Raw genomic sequence first — 15,926 nt, forward strand, 5'->3', positions numbered from 1 at the left:
GGGTGTGCCGTGGGATTTTGTGACAACCATACGTTATTATTGCAATATACAACTACACAAAAATAATTACTTTTTAATTTACTATATCAGTACTTTGTAGGTTTATATGTATGTAATCTGCGTGACTTGTGCGTCCACATCTCCACGTGCAGTGCTGCATAAACATGGCTGAGTCAGCGATAACTTTCGAGGGGTGGAGGTATGCCCATTATTTTGAGTTCGTCCGAAGAATAGGCAGGAATGTGACGGTGAGGTGCAAACTGTGTCCAGGCCAGAAGCTGTTATCCACTGCTGTAACACCACGTCAAACCTCAACAAGCACCTGCAAAGAACACATGCTAATGTGAAGCTACCGCACACGCTATTTGTTGTTTGTTTATATCACGTAGTCTGTTCTTCTTCTCTGTCTTCCGGTTGTTGTCTGTTTTGAATGACAAATACACACTACCGCCGTCTGCTGGTAAGGAAAGTTATTGCCACTCACGCATGCGCAGTTCGTTCGTGCTCGGCGAGTAAAGTAACGAGTAAAGTAACGAGTTACTTTATGTAGATAGTAACGAAGTAGTGTAATATGTAATATATTACATTTTTTTAGTAACGACCCCATCTCTGGAGTTGGCGTTCTCTACTCTGGTTTACATGAAGAACAACAGGAGGTCACGGCTCTCTGTTGAACAGGACTTGTGAGTGGCCCTCTCCTCAGTGCCACCAAGGATTACAAAAATCTGCGCGCCCCGACAGGCACATGTATCTCACTAATTTGTAAGTCGGCAACATATTTACAATAGCACATGTTTCAATGCTGATTGCTGAAATGTTACATTTATAATTTGTAGTTCAGGACCATGGACAATGCAGCTTCCTTGCATCGACAGTTCTCTGTGCTGAATTTCTGCTGAGTTTCCTTTGCTTCATTTTTAATTTTGTGACCTGTCTGGTTTAAATGAGTGTGTTGCTGCTTTGATGAAGCCTAATTTGATACAGTTTCAAATTAATTTCTGAAATATTTCGTTAATAAATATTTCATGAGTAATATAGTTGTCTTTGTCACATTTTATTTGGCATTAGTAAATAATTATGCACATTTACAGATATTTTACATGATATGAGTGATAACACATGTTATAAGGGCTATTTTGCACAATAGGTGTGCCTTGAGATTTTTACTTGTCCTTTGGTGTGCCTTGGGCACAACAAGTTTGGGAACCACTGGTCTACATAACGGTGCACAGCTGATAGAAAGGGACTTGTAGTTGTTAAATATATTACTGATTTTCTTTGAATTAAAGAATGTAAATACTGAGTTGAGAGAATAGTCAGAGGTTTTGGGTGATGGGAGACACATATATGGATTCAGAATTTCAATAGCTTACCATTAAATTATGGATATACCTCAGATATTAATGTGTAGAACTACAATATGTGAAATAGTATAGCAATATCCTGTAAAAGTATGTGAAAACATGAATAAAACTACACATCTTCAGATGTAATACATACATAAGTTTCCTACACTAATAATACAAAGTTATTAGGGCATTGTATGCTGTGTGTTATTTGTAACATCTTCATAAAGTATAATTTATTATGTTAATACTGTAAACTTGACAGTTTTTTAACCCACACCACCTAGTGGTTAAAGCACGTTATTGCATTTTTTTATTGAATATGTTATATTTGATGAAAACATTTAAATATTAAGAGTAGCCTACATACAAAATAGGGGGAAAGTAGAAGGTCAATGATAGAAATATAGAATAGAAAATATCAAGAAGATACTGTAGTGATCTCTACAATAAAACAGTTTAGTGCAGGACGTCCAAAGATATTAATAGGAGGATATGCAAAACAGACAAACTAATAAGGCTTTATTCAAACATTAAAGAATACTTTAAGATCTTATTTTGAATAAGAAAAACAATTTGGGGGTATCTACAGATATATATATATTAAGCCTGACAAAGTACTTAACGTCTAATATATTGCATAGTTTATTATGGCACTTGACAATCACCTTTTTTTTACTCAGGTGTAACTAAAGTCTGATTTAAGGGTTGTTTATATTTCACATCATTATTCAGTATCTGCAAAGTAACTAAAATAAATGTAGTGGAGTAAAAACACCATGTTAACCTCTGAATTGTAGTGGAGTAGAATTACAAAGTAACAATAAATTGCATGTTGTACATGCTGCTGTAACAAAAACATTTCCCAACTTGGGATCAATAAAGTATATCTTATCTTATCTTATCTTAAGATGATTGATGGCTCCTGCCATATTTGCAAAATGTGCCTCTGAACTTTGACAAGTGCATGTTTCAGGCTTAACAATTAAGTTAAACCCCGAGCCTGTTTTTCAGGTTTCAGGTTCGAAAATGACATTCCCAGAACAAATGACCATATCTTCCCTTCTAAAAGGGTTAAATTAATAATTTTTTTTCTCAAAGTAATGATAAACCTGTGAGTTGGATGTAGAAAAGTCAGATTCAATATAGATGTTTTTTATTTTAAAGACAATTCTGATTGAACATGGTAAAAAACTGTAAATTATAGTGTCCGTCCAAAGAATATTTTGTACTTATAGTGAAAACTAACCTTGGATGATGGGTTAGTAGACTAAAAGCTTTAGGAATCCAAAGTACAACATATAATAAGTACCCTGTGTCAAGATTGATGCAAAAATATAAAAAAAACAAAAACATTAGCAGCTAACATTTGCTCTCCGATTTTTACATATAATTTTTTTTTTTACAAAAAATATTTTTTTTATACAGAGACGTTAAAAACCTATGGATTAACCGATTCAGCCGCATTTTTTCTCGTTTTAATGCCATTGAACACGTCTTTTGATCAGATTGACAACTACGGTGAGACGATCTCCCTCGAAGCTCCGTAAAGGTACGTGTTGTGATGTCTGTATTTGCTTCCCCTGTCGCGAGTCCGGATCACTCAGTGATGATACTATATACCTAAATAATCTGAGGAACCTCAGCTTTAATCGGATATATTGTATGTGCAGCTACGATAAGTAATAAGGGTACTTTTATCTTGAGTTCTGTGCCAATGTCCGCTAAGGGGTCATTTAGATGCTTCTTATGAGACTTGTGTTTTGTTTTGGTAAAAATGGTTTGTATCGTCAGTTAGCTGAGATTATTTCCGTTAATCTGGTATAACACATTAATAGGTTCTTAAATATTAAGATCCCTTGAGACACAGTGTCGTGAAAAAAAAAAACAGGGTCCCCGCTGACGGGGACCTTGGGGTTTAACAGGTTGGGGTCACAGACATAAGACCAGTTGTTAAATAAAGCTCTTCTGACCTTAGCTGTCATGTGGATATATTAATGCTGCCCATTGTGGACACAAACAATTTTCACCCATTTATTAATTATATGTTTTAAATTTGATAAGACCAATGTGTTTCGTATCCCCTAAATCTCCAGGGGTGTAGGCCTACACAGTTTAATACTGGTAACTTCTAATTATGGGAAATACAAAATGTCTTTTAAAACTACAATTCCCAGTAGAGAAGTGCCATAGAACATGTTGCGAAACACAATTAGCCAGCATGTATAGTTCTGGGGGGTGGGGCTGGACCTGTTCGAGTCCAGTTTTGGATAGTCTGCCGTGGTTTCATTCCATTTCAAAGAGCTGTTTGAAGCCCGGCGTACTCTTGGCGCACTGCCACTCCAACATCCAATCACAGAGCTTGAGAACAGTGAGGGGAATACTTCCGGTTTTATTATGAAAACTTCGAGACCGGAAATACTGTTTTCAGCCCGTGAGGGTTGACGCCAACTTTACATAGACGCTGCCATCAATAGAAAAGAATATGGGAAATACGTAGTTTATACACGTTCTCCTACACATCCACTGGACCTGGATTCTAAAAGTACAGTATACACTTCTCGCTAGAAATCTAATCAGAAAGCATTTTAATGGCCAAACTATTCTACAATTTATGATTTTCCAGAGAGGGTTATTTGTGAATATACGACCCTCCGGAACGTTTGCAATCAATGGGGGCATCAGCCCATATGCCGCAAATTGTTGTTTCTTACCCGACCACTAGAGGTGCTAAACTTTAAAACGTGACTATAGGTCGTAATAAGCTGCTGAAGAATCGACCTATTTCGTAGTTTTTTGGAGGAGGACAGGCTGATTTGCCAGGATAATAAGAAGAGAAATGGCTTGCAGTTGAGTGATTGGGAAATAAGGTTGCTGGAGAAGGGTGTTTGGCACTAGAATAAATAATTTCCCACAGAATTCAGTTGATTGGGAGTGTATTGATGAAACCGTATCTACAAATCGATCTCTGTTAAATTTTTCCGATACATATGGAGTGATATTCAGATTATATATTACATAGTGGGGGACAAATGTGCTTTCTTATAGCTTTAGGGTTAAATATGTCCCTCCCATCCCCCCACAGGAATAACACGCCTGAGTTAGCTCGTGGTCAGGCCTAGTTTTTCCTTAAGGATGATCAATTTTTTAAAAAGCTACTCTAAAATTAATAAGAAGGCAGTGAAAGGAGGCCAACATAGGAGTGATAAATGTTATGTTTCTGTAAAATGGTGAAGCCTTTAGGATGTGTTTTGGACCAGTTAAGCCAACCCATACTTAGAGAGGAATACATTAGATAAAAGCATGGATAACTTTCCGAAGGGCAGCACAGAATAAAAACGACTGTATTTCAGAGATATCATTGTTAATTAATAATTCAAAGCTGTACAACCCTTATATTTTGAGCAGCAAAACAAAGGCCTGTAGAAAAAGGGTTTAGTGCTACAAGCTACCCTTTGACTGACATTCAAAACACAGTAATTATGAATTGTCCCAATGCATTACACCAAACGTATCTGGTGTTCAAAGAAAGAGACAATTATATGAAGGTAGATATGGTGCAAAATGCGAGAGCGTGAAAACCTGATGTGAGCACTTGCAGAAAAAAAATCTGTGCTTGTGTGCATACATTTACACTTGTATAAAATATCCACGTAACTGTGAACCAAATGTACACTTGTATAAAATATCCACGTAACTGTGAATCAAATTTACACTTGTAAAAAATATCCACGTAACTGTGAACCAAATTTGAAGTCACAGAAGAAAAAAAAATGTTTTGTAGCTTGTAGGAAAAAAATGAACTTAGAGATGAAATGTTCACTTGCAGAAAAATACACATTTTTTAAATATATTTTCCATTACAACTGCAACTTTATTTATTACAACCTCTCAAATCAGTCATTACAACTTGACGAATCTGCTCTGTGGCAGTATAAATCGACGAATCTGCGGTCTTGACTTTTGCTACACTTCTTGCGATAAATGTGTCGCAAAAGTAATTTTCACCTGTAGATGTGGGGGGAGGGAGGGGGGTTGGAGCAAAGGGGCGGAGCTATCAGAAGGACGAGGCTTGGGTCAGTCACAGTCACAGTCAGGTCGAACCGGATGACAGCGGGGCTACTGTTCGTGTCGCTACCAGTCCGCTGACATGGCGCGTCAATCAACGGTAAGTTTCGCCCATTACTTGCCCAGTATTACTTTGAATATTATTATTGTGATTGAGGATTAAATCCACTTTGAAGACCACCGTTTTATATCGTGCAGTTTAGCGGCGAAATAACGTCAGTCAGCCAGCTAACGATAGCTTTGTTGAGTGTATGCTAGCTAAACAAGTAGTGGTTGTAGTCTATACAGCAGTAATTCATATATTATAGCCTACTGCTTTGGCACTAACGGTTGATAAGCGTTTATGAAAATAAAACCAATTGAACTGTACTGAAATAATGACAAGTTTTATAATTGTCTTGGGCTCCTGCTGTGTTTTTAAAGCCTTTGTAAATTATCCATGCTATTTTCTATTTAGCTAACGTCAAAGTAGTGTATGTGAAATCAACCTCACAATAAGATGTGTGTATATTACAATTATTAATGTCATATTTCAAGATGATTACTTAGATATTACAATATGGTTGGTTGAGCTGGAGTTCATTATTGAGCTTACAAGTTAACGTCACAGTCATCTGAATAACGAACCCAAACCTTGTTGTTTTTATTAATTGTATTACAAATTGATATCAAATAAACAGTAAGCATTGGTAACACAATTTCCAAAGTTACAGTAAAATAAAAAGGACCCTGACTCGGACAATACACAATCCAACATGTTCAACAGAAGAGAATCAGTTATATTGTTTGTACACATGGTACTTTACATATATATATATCTGTTTGTTTAAGGTGTCCAGGTGATGCAGACAGGCTGGACCAGAGAGTGAGAGACAGAACTGGACTCCAGCACAGGTACTAAGACTCTTTTTTCATACTGTACAAAGAATCAAGAAAGATATTGGTTTAAATGAATGAAGTATTGACTTGAATACACTGATATACATTCCATTAAACAATACTAAATACTAGATCACCTACACATCAGCTAAGTTGAGGGTTTATTCCATGCAAAAAGTCACATTTAGATGTTAACAAGCAATATGACTATTTATTTATTTTAACTATTAATATTTAACACATAGTGAGAACTGCTACTATTTATCTCTCAATATTGTCTCTAAAAAACATGGTAAAAGTTATTCTTTCAGTGAGACAACAGAGCAAGCTTCTACAGTTGCACTATGTTTTGATAACAATTAAATATTATTTTGATAATAACATATATTTCAATGTTGATGAATTTCATACTATTCATTCATAATCTGATTACAATTAAAAAATAATTATATCAACAGCCCCATAACACACAAACACACCTCTTTCATAAATAACACACTTGTTCTGCAATAATGTTTTATGTTTCCTGTAATTTTTGTTAGGAAAGGACATGCCTGAAAGACACGACATCTTCTCCTTCTCTGAGGGTCAAGAAGAACATCCAAGAGGAACATTAAACGCTGATGTTATGAGATTTTAAGACCAGTACAAGACATTCACTAAGAAACTACTTTTATTGTGAAAACAAAGATCTGCACACCGAATATTTTTGTAGTCTATCAGGACCATCATTTGTTTGTGACACTGCCTGCACCTCAGAGAAGGGGTGGTTATAGTCAGGCTTATAAAGTGTGGCGAAAAACATAGTCAGCTGATCGAATGCACCTATTTCCACATCTACACTCCATCAGCTGATTATTTCTATGTGCCTCACTTTATGAGCTTCACATCACTTGTGCCTTGTACCGCAGAGTTTGCAACGTCACAAATAAATGGGGCCAATCTTCAGTCAGATGTGAATGTGTAATCTAACATTTTCAGTAAGAATAATGGACAAAAGGAGTACAAATACAAATACAATTTCTTGAAATGTGAACCAAAAGTTAATCAAATGTTTTAAATAAAAAGCACATATGGACAGAAGGTGTAAACCTATTAAATGTATAAGTAAACACATTTAGTCAAATAACGTGACAGACTAGGCCTGTGCAGTTGGTATCAGCTTTGCCCAGCATGGGCTCCTCCATCAGGCCTGGTCTTCCTCGCTGAGGAAAGACCCTCAGTCCTCTCCACACCAACAGACAGGACGTCCATCACACGGAGGTTTCTCCCTGAAGTCTCTGCAGCCCTCTGGACACCACGCTGTCTCAATCCGTCCACACTGAATATGAGAGGGGGAAAATGAAAATAATAAATGCTTTAGAGACAATAAGAAACATAAAGTTGACTGTTGAGTTGCTCAGTTTTTTTAGATTGTCAATACTATTACTGTATAACTAATATCTCAGGTTAAGAGGCACCTTCAAATAAAGATTGGTCTTTAAATACATGTTGTCTTTTGAATTGTTTGTCTAAAGTCAAGGATCTAGAACTGGTACTTAGTTTTAATGATACAGTCTGGTTATTATGCTGTTTGGAGGAGGCATCGGTAAGAGCACTAACTAGCTGTACACATGTAACACATGTACCTTATCTTGACTTAAATGTATTAAACGTATAGTTCAGTGATGGCAAAATATAAATAACTAATGTCATGCAAACATATTAATATTTGCTTGATTCCAGAGTTGAATTTAGCACAATTGCATACAAACGTTAAGGGATTTTAAGATTCTGAAGTCTTCGTTCTAAATAGAAAATAGCATGGATAATTTACAAAGGCTTTAAAAACACAGCAGGAGCCCAAGACAATTATAAAACGTGTCATTATTTCAGTACAGTTCAATTGGTTTTATTTTCATAAACGGTTATCAACCGTTAGTGCCAAAGCAGTAGGCTATAATATATGAATTACTGCTGTATAGACTACAACCACTACTTGTTTAGCTAGAATAAACTCAACAAAGCTAGCGTTAGCTGGCTGACTGACGTTATTTCGCCGCTAAACTGCACGATATAAAATGGTGGTCTTCAAAGCGGATTTAATCCTCAATCACAATAATAATATTCAAAGTAATACTGGGCAAGTAATGGCCAAAATGTACCGTTCATTGATGCGCCATGTCAGCGGACTGGTAGCGACACGAACCGTTAGCCCCGCAGTCTCCAGTCACCCGAGCCTCGTCCTTCTGATAGCTCCGCCCCTTCGCTCCAACCCCCCTCCCTCCCCCCACATCTACAGGTGAAAATTACTTTGCGACACATTTATCGCAAGAAGTGTAGCAAAAGTCAAGACCGCAGATTCGTCGATTTATACTGCCACAGAGCAGATTCGTCAAGTTGTAATGACTGATTTGAGAGGTTGTAATAAATAAAGTTGCAGTTGTAATGGAAAATATATTTAAAAAATGTGTATTTTTCTGCAAGTGAACATTTCATCTCTAAGTTCATTTTTTTCCTACAAGCTACAAAACATTTTTTTTTCTTCTGTGACTTCAAATTTGGTTCACAGTTACGTGGATATTTTTTACAAGTGTAAATTTGATTCACAGTTACGTGGATATTTTATACAAGTGTACATTTGGTTCACAGTTACGTGGATATTTTATACAAGTGTAAATGTAAGCACACAAGCACAGATTTTTTTTCTGCAAGTGCTCACATCAGGTTTTCACGCTCTCGCATTTTGCACCATATCTACCTTCATACAATTAACTCTGTCCGATATATTGCAAGAGGTTTGAGACTTAGCATCCCTGGAGAGACAGCATATTATACTATGTGTGTGTATTTGTGTGCGTTTGTGTGTGTGTTGGTATGTGTGTGTTTATATGTGTTTGTGTGTGTGTGTGTGTGTGTGTGTGTGTGTGTGTGTGCGCGTGTGCATACATCTACATCCATGTTAATTAATTGGGACAGGAACCAAGGGAGAGTGGATCTCCAGCTGCTCTTCGCCGCTTCTGTACCCCTGGGTCAACTCACTCCTTTGAGCCCAATTCCCACCCACGCACATGCACACACACACACATTACATTACATTACATTACATTGCATTTAGCTGACGCTTTTATCCAAAGCGACTTACAATAAGTACATTCGACCAGGAAGACACAACCTTGAGGAAAACAGAATCATATGTGACCTGCTCCATCGAAATCAGTCGCATTGACCCGAAGACACATTTTGAGTTGTATACACGGTTGGAAAGAGGATATTCCTAGCTTTCCAATGATATCAGGATTGTTTTTGTACTCCAAATATTAAGCGAAATATGTCACATTATATAATGACTGTCACCGAGTCCTTATTTTGAGAAAAAGGCCTTCAAAGTTTTCTCTTCTCTGGAATCCATCGATCTGATTGATTATTAGTGGAGCAAATGATCAAAATACTACGGAGGGAAGATATTTTCGTTTGGAGGGGAAGCTCGCGAGTGTGTGTGTATACGTGTGTGCGTGTTTGTGTATTTTTGCGTTTGTGTGTATTGTGTTTGTTTCCCGGGGAAAACCCTCACGAGAAACACCGGCTGTTGTTGTGCCTGCTGTGGCGTTAAATTACTCCGTTCTCCGCTTGTAATTATGCCGTTACAAGCTTCAAAGTTATATTTATCATCTGAATTTGCCGAAACAAGTTTAATATTCTGAAAGCCAAGACTCTGTTTAATTTAAATCAGATGAAAACAAACTGTAAAGGATCCTGCCGTGTTATCTATGATTACTTTACTCTTACGTTCATAATGTCAGCCGGAGGGAGGGGGGCGGCGCTGCTGGAAGAGCAGAGTGCGAGTGAGAGGTGCCTGTCTTCGTCCCTTCACAAGCTTCAAAAATGTACTTATCGTGTGATTTTGGAAATAAAAGTTTCATATTCTGAAAGCCAAGACTTGGTTTGTTTAAAATCAAACAAAACACCCGAACCCTGAAAAAATAGTTTTTTACGTAAATCCACGTTTATTCTGAAATGAGCCGTTGCGACTTCCGACTGATTTCGATAGAGCGGGTCACATATAAGAACATCAGGTTTCAAAGAGCCAATCGTTTCAAGTGCTGCTCAACTGGCTAAGCCAGTCCTTTATTAGTATATAAGTGCTCTGTTAGCAGTTCTTTGTTAGTCATTCTATCGCTCGAAGTGGAGTCGAAAGAGATGAGTTTTCAGTCTGCGCCGGAAGGTGTGTAAGCTTTCTGCGGTCCTGATTTCAATGGGGAGCTCATCCCACCATTTTGGAGCCAGGATAGCAAACCCACGTGTTTTTGCTGATGGGAACTTGGGTCCCCCTCGCAGCGAGGGTGCAGCGAGTCGTTTGGTTGATGCAGAGCGTAGTGCACGTGCTGGGGTGTACGGTTTAACCATGTCCTGGATGTAGGAAGGGCCAGATCCATTTGCAGTATGGTACGCAAGTACCAGTGTCTTGAAGTGGATTCTAGCAGTTACCGGAAGCCAGTGGAGGGAGCGGAGGAGCGGCGTGGTGTGGGAAAATGTTGGAAGGTTGAAGACCAGACGAGCCGCTGCATTCTGGATGAGCTGCAGAGGTCGGATGGCACATGCAGGTAGACCAGCCAGGAGGGAGTTGCAGTAGTCTAGGCGTGAGGTGACGAGAGCCTGGACCAGAACCTGCGTCGATTTCTGGGTCAGCTGTGGGCGTATCTTCCTGATGTTGAAAAGCGTGTATCTGCAGCAGCGGGTTGTAGCAGCGATGTTTGCAGTAAACGACAGGTTGTTATCTAGGATAACACCCAGATTCCTTGCAGTCTGAGTCGGGGAAACAACAGAGGGGCCGATGTTGATAGTTAGGTCAAGAGAGGGACAATCTTTTCCCGGAAGGAAAAGCACTTCAGTTTTGTCAAGGTTGAGCTTGAGATGATGAGCGGACATCCACTGAGAGATGTCAGCTAAACAAGCAGAGATGCGTGCGACGACCTGGGTCTCTGAGCGGGGAAAGGACAGGATTAATTGGGTGTCGTCAGCAGTGGTATGAAAAACCATGCGGGCTAATGACAGATCCGAGCGAGTTTGTGTACAGGGAGAAGAGGAGAGGACCAAGAACAGAGCCCTGAGGGACCCCTGTAGTTAATTGACAAGGGTCGGACTCAGACCCTCTCCAAGTAACCCTGTAGGTGCGGTCTTTGAGGTATGAGGTGAGGAGGGAAAGTGCAGAGCCTGAAACTCCAAGTTCTTGGAGAGTGCGAAGGAGGATCTGATGATTCACCGTGTCGAATGCAGCAGACAGGTCCAACAGGATGAGGACAGAGGAGAGGGAGGCTGCTTTAGCAGTGTGCAGTTCCTGAGTGACAGCAATGAGAGCAGTTTCTGTGGAGTGACCTGCCTTGAAACCAGACACACACACACACACACACACACACACACACACACACACACACACACACACACACACACACACACACACACACACACACACACACACACACACACACACACACACACACACACACACACACACACACACACACACACACACACACACACACACACACACACACACACACACACACACACACACACACACACACACACACACACACACACACACACACACACACACACACATACACACATATACATGCACGAACAAACACACACACAGACAAGCTCTAACAAGAAATGGAGAAAAAGAAAGAAAGAGGGTAGTTAATGGGAGGGAAAGAGAACAATAGGTTGGGATTGATAGAGTTTAGAGGAGGCTAAATGGGAGTAAAAAATGACCTTTGCAGCTCCACATAGACCACTGAACTTGCTGTCAGAATATTATTGAGAAAATAGCCCGCAAGATACTTCTGTGGGAGCTTGTTACCGAATACAAAACTGCACTAGAGGGTCTGCGCACTTTAGATGGACAGTGATCAATGACACTTTGACATTGGGGCTTTTTGCGGCCAAGATAACTAGCTGAAAATAATTATCTGGCTGAGTGTTGTTTAAACCTCTAAAATCTAAGTAACAAAATAAATAAAACTCTCTGAAGTACACTGTAGTCCACTTCCTGTAAAGGGCAGTGGTAGAAGTTGCGGCAAAAAGTAGTAGGCAGGCTGTATTTTAAAATGACAATATGAATTAAAACCAGTATCTTACTATATTACACAGTCATTGTTAGTGCTGCGTACCTGGACTCACATTCAGGTTCAGGTCCGGACTCAAGTCCAGAGGTTCAGGTTCATGAACCCATGTCTTGTGTCAAGTTGTGTGAGTAACTAAAGTGAACTTATTGTGAGCTAATTATCAATTGAAAATGAACAATAATCAACTCAAATTCAAACTCATCAGGTTTATTGTGCTCCCTTCCAACTTGTGTCTACATTTCTCTACAAAGTACAAATGTAAAAAAAACACTTTTTGCCATTTAGTCTACAAATGACTTATGACAGCAACTACAGTGAACTACTACAAAGTTCAAACATTTATTTCATTTACCAAACTAAAGTAACCAAACAGTCCCTGAGCTGACTGAGCCTAAATCCCTAAAACGTTGCTGAAAGGTAGAGTGTAGAGTAGACTATACGCATTACACTGTTACACACCTACTATACAGTATAGGCTACACTGTAGTGACTGTACAGTCAGAGCGTACTGTAGGCCTACTGTCTGTACACCATGTATTTTCTACAACTCTACATGTGTACATTATACAGTACATACTACATACATAGTGATGTACATACATACTGTTAGAAATTGAAATCAATCTTGATGTGGCGTAATTTTGAATTAAATACACTATTTAATTTAAATCAGTTTTATTCTGAAAAAACGGAAGTTCACACTATTAACTTAATACTTTTATTCTGAAAATGCTTCACTTCCGGTTAGCATTAGCATGTGGCGAATTGCTACGTTTTCAAACCGTGAGTCGAAGGTGAAATGACATGTGATGTTGTACACTGAGCACACTGGGATTAGCACTCATTTATTGACGCTGAATAATGTTTATCAGGGAATGTTTAAATAACCACAGACACCAGAATATACGTAAGTGCTAGTTTTTTTGCGAGTCCAAGTACCGGTTCCCGACGTTCCGGTTTTAACCGGACTTGAACCGAAACTTTTTACAAGTCCAGTACCGGTTCGGCTTGCCGGTACGCAGCACTAGTCATTGTCCTATACATTGATAATGAATGCACTCTGTGGGAACGTTTACAAAAAAATGGGTTCCTATGTTGGTTCCCTGGTTTTTACTTTTACTTTTCATTTGTAGGGATATGATAGTCTTTGCTTCATCTTTAATCAAATGTTGGTGATGATGAGTGGCTCTCAATGGGTTGGGGTGTCTCAGGCTGTGGACTCTTTATCTGCATCCCACTTGACTGGTCAAAAGGACGTTTGGTGTTACCATACACTCTTTGGGCTTCCCCTACCATATGCTGATGATACCCAGCTATTCTTGTGATTTCCCATGATCAGACACGCTTTACAGTTTGCATATCTCCCAGTGGATTTCAAGGCACAACCTGGCTTCTACATAGAAAAGACTGAGGCTGTGTTCATTTACTGTTAATATCCACACTAAGCTCTGACCATTAACAGTACTGAGGCCAACTGGGGCAGCAAAGAACCTGAGTGCGACCCATAATGACAAACTGTCCTTCTCAGCATTTATCGAAGCAGTAGCGTAGAAAGAAACGGCCCAGATGATCATCCAGCCATGTCTAAATTCATGATGCAGATAATGTAATAAGTGTGCATGGCGTAATAAGGAAATGAAATAAGTAATGTAATACTCTGCCTGCAATAAAAAAGTGAGCAAATTGACAGAACAAACTGTAACATGTCATTTTATTTTTATGACAGAAGGACTATTTCTTTGGCTTGTTGTCATTTCTTTAATTACCAAGCCTCCAACAATAACTGGAAATCATTTTGGAGAAATTGCACAGTTGCAATATTCACAGGATTTCATATCCATCAGGATCGCTGTAGCAAAAAAAATAATCGATGAAAGTGATTTTAGCTACAGTCTAAATACTGTGGTGTTCTTCGCTGAATTGAAAATAATATAATCTTCTCTGCAAGGCCCTTAGGATTCACTGGCAAGAGAAAGTTGCTCTTGCATTATGACCCAGGACTACACCAAATGCAAAAGCTGTTTTGTCGACACTAAAAACAAGATTTATGGTTGCTTCTTGCTTCTGGTCACGGATACACGGGGCACAGCACATTACGTTCTAGATCTTTTAGATTTTGTTCGCTTGTTGAAGTCCACGTTCTTTTTTTTCTCAAGCCACAGAGATGTAAAGCAATGCTGGCTTAAGGTTTTAATTATTTGTGTCGCTTCACGATAAGAAGGTATATAGATTTCCCAGCATGCTGCTTTTTTTCTCTCTCTCTCACACATAAAACCATGAAGCGGACAATCTCTTACCAAGGTATTTTTCACTGCCACAAGCCAGCTTCAGCGTAATCAAGGTCCTGTCCCTCCTCTGCTTACTCTAGCACTTTCTCTCCCTCTTGAACAGGATGAAATAAATGTAGATGTGTCAGATTTGGTCTCCTTTTATATAATCTGTAGGGAGGTAGAATACAGAGGCAGAGTGGATTACTGAAATGTGTGGCCCACACTCTACTGAGCATATTGATGTTACCCGTTGGACCCTGACTCTTATTTAATCATGTTTGGCTTAGGCTTGTCTACCTTTCCTCTGATTCCAGATGAATCACATCGGGGAAATAAAGCCAACTGTAAATTATCTACTTAATCTCACACCGGCTCTTGGGATATACCAAAAGACTACGGAGCTGCATTGACTTTGAGGCAGTACGACCATTTCTTTACATCTGCTTTTGTAGAGCATGCAAAAAGAAAGGGGTGAAGTTTGCAGAAATCATCAAATAGGGGCTGTAGATGAGCTCCGCTGCTTCTAATGACAGCATCATCTATCAATGTCACTTAAGAGCTGAGGGGAAAAAGCTTTGAATCACTCTCAAGTTAACCCCAGATGGTACAAACTGAGCTTACAGTACAGTGAGAGTCTTATTCACCATGTGGGATTGGTAAAACCAAGACATGAACATTGGAAATAAAAACATGGAAGTGGCTGTTATGACAGCAATGAAAAACAAATACTCACACACATCTTGGTTGCATGGCAGTAGAAGGCTTACAAGATATCATGTTGCCCAGTGTGTCATGTGAAAGAGCAGAAGTTTATTTAAAGGAAAATAATATTTCCATTGTCAGTCATCAAAACAGCATACACGCTGTATACAAAATAAACATTCCTATTACCGTGACAGTGCTGACAAGTGGATTTTGTAGAGGAGCTCTTTTGCCTCACACAGAGTATTCACATATGAATATCATCGAGACAGAAAAAAAATATTTTTCAGGCATTATGAAACCATCCACTTCTGGTGGTATTTTTACATTGCTTTGTACGGTCATTACTGAAGCCACTGTATTACAGGCAGACAGGGAATGGGAGAATAGAGAATTGACTTCTTGGTAATGTGGGTGGACATTACCACATCAAGAGCTGGTTGACAGGTACAAAAGGCTTCAGCTTACTCCAAAAAAAGTCGATTGGATATTGAAAAAGCGACGACATTATTATGTAAGTGCACATTACAAGCAAAAAATAACAACGCTCT

The 15,926-nt window shown here is 39.0% G+C and overlaps 1 long non-coding RNA gene across 1 annotated transcript; it reads left to right on the plus strand.

Moving 5' to 3' along the window:
* The first annotated feature begins 5,421 nt into the window (after positions 1–5,421).
* LOC139435024 (uncharacterized) lies at positions 5,422–6,903 on the plus strand. The gene is made up of 3 exons (XR_011644304.1): positions 5,422–5,514; positions 6,246–6,308; positions 6,836–6,903. It is a non-coding gene; the product is annotated as an uncharacterized lncRNA (long non-coding RNA).
* The last annotated feature ends 9,023 nt before the right edge of the window (positions 6,904–15,926 follow it).

Source organism: Pseudochaenichthys georgianus, chromosome 13 (genome assembly GCF_902827115.2).
Source record: "Pseudochaenichthys georgianus chromosome 13, fPseGeo1.2, whole genome shotgun sequence".
Lineage (NCBI taxonomy): Eukaryota > Metazoa > Chordata > Actinopteri > Perciformes > Channichthyidae > Pseudochaenichthys > Pseudochaenichthys georgianus.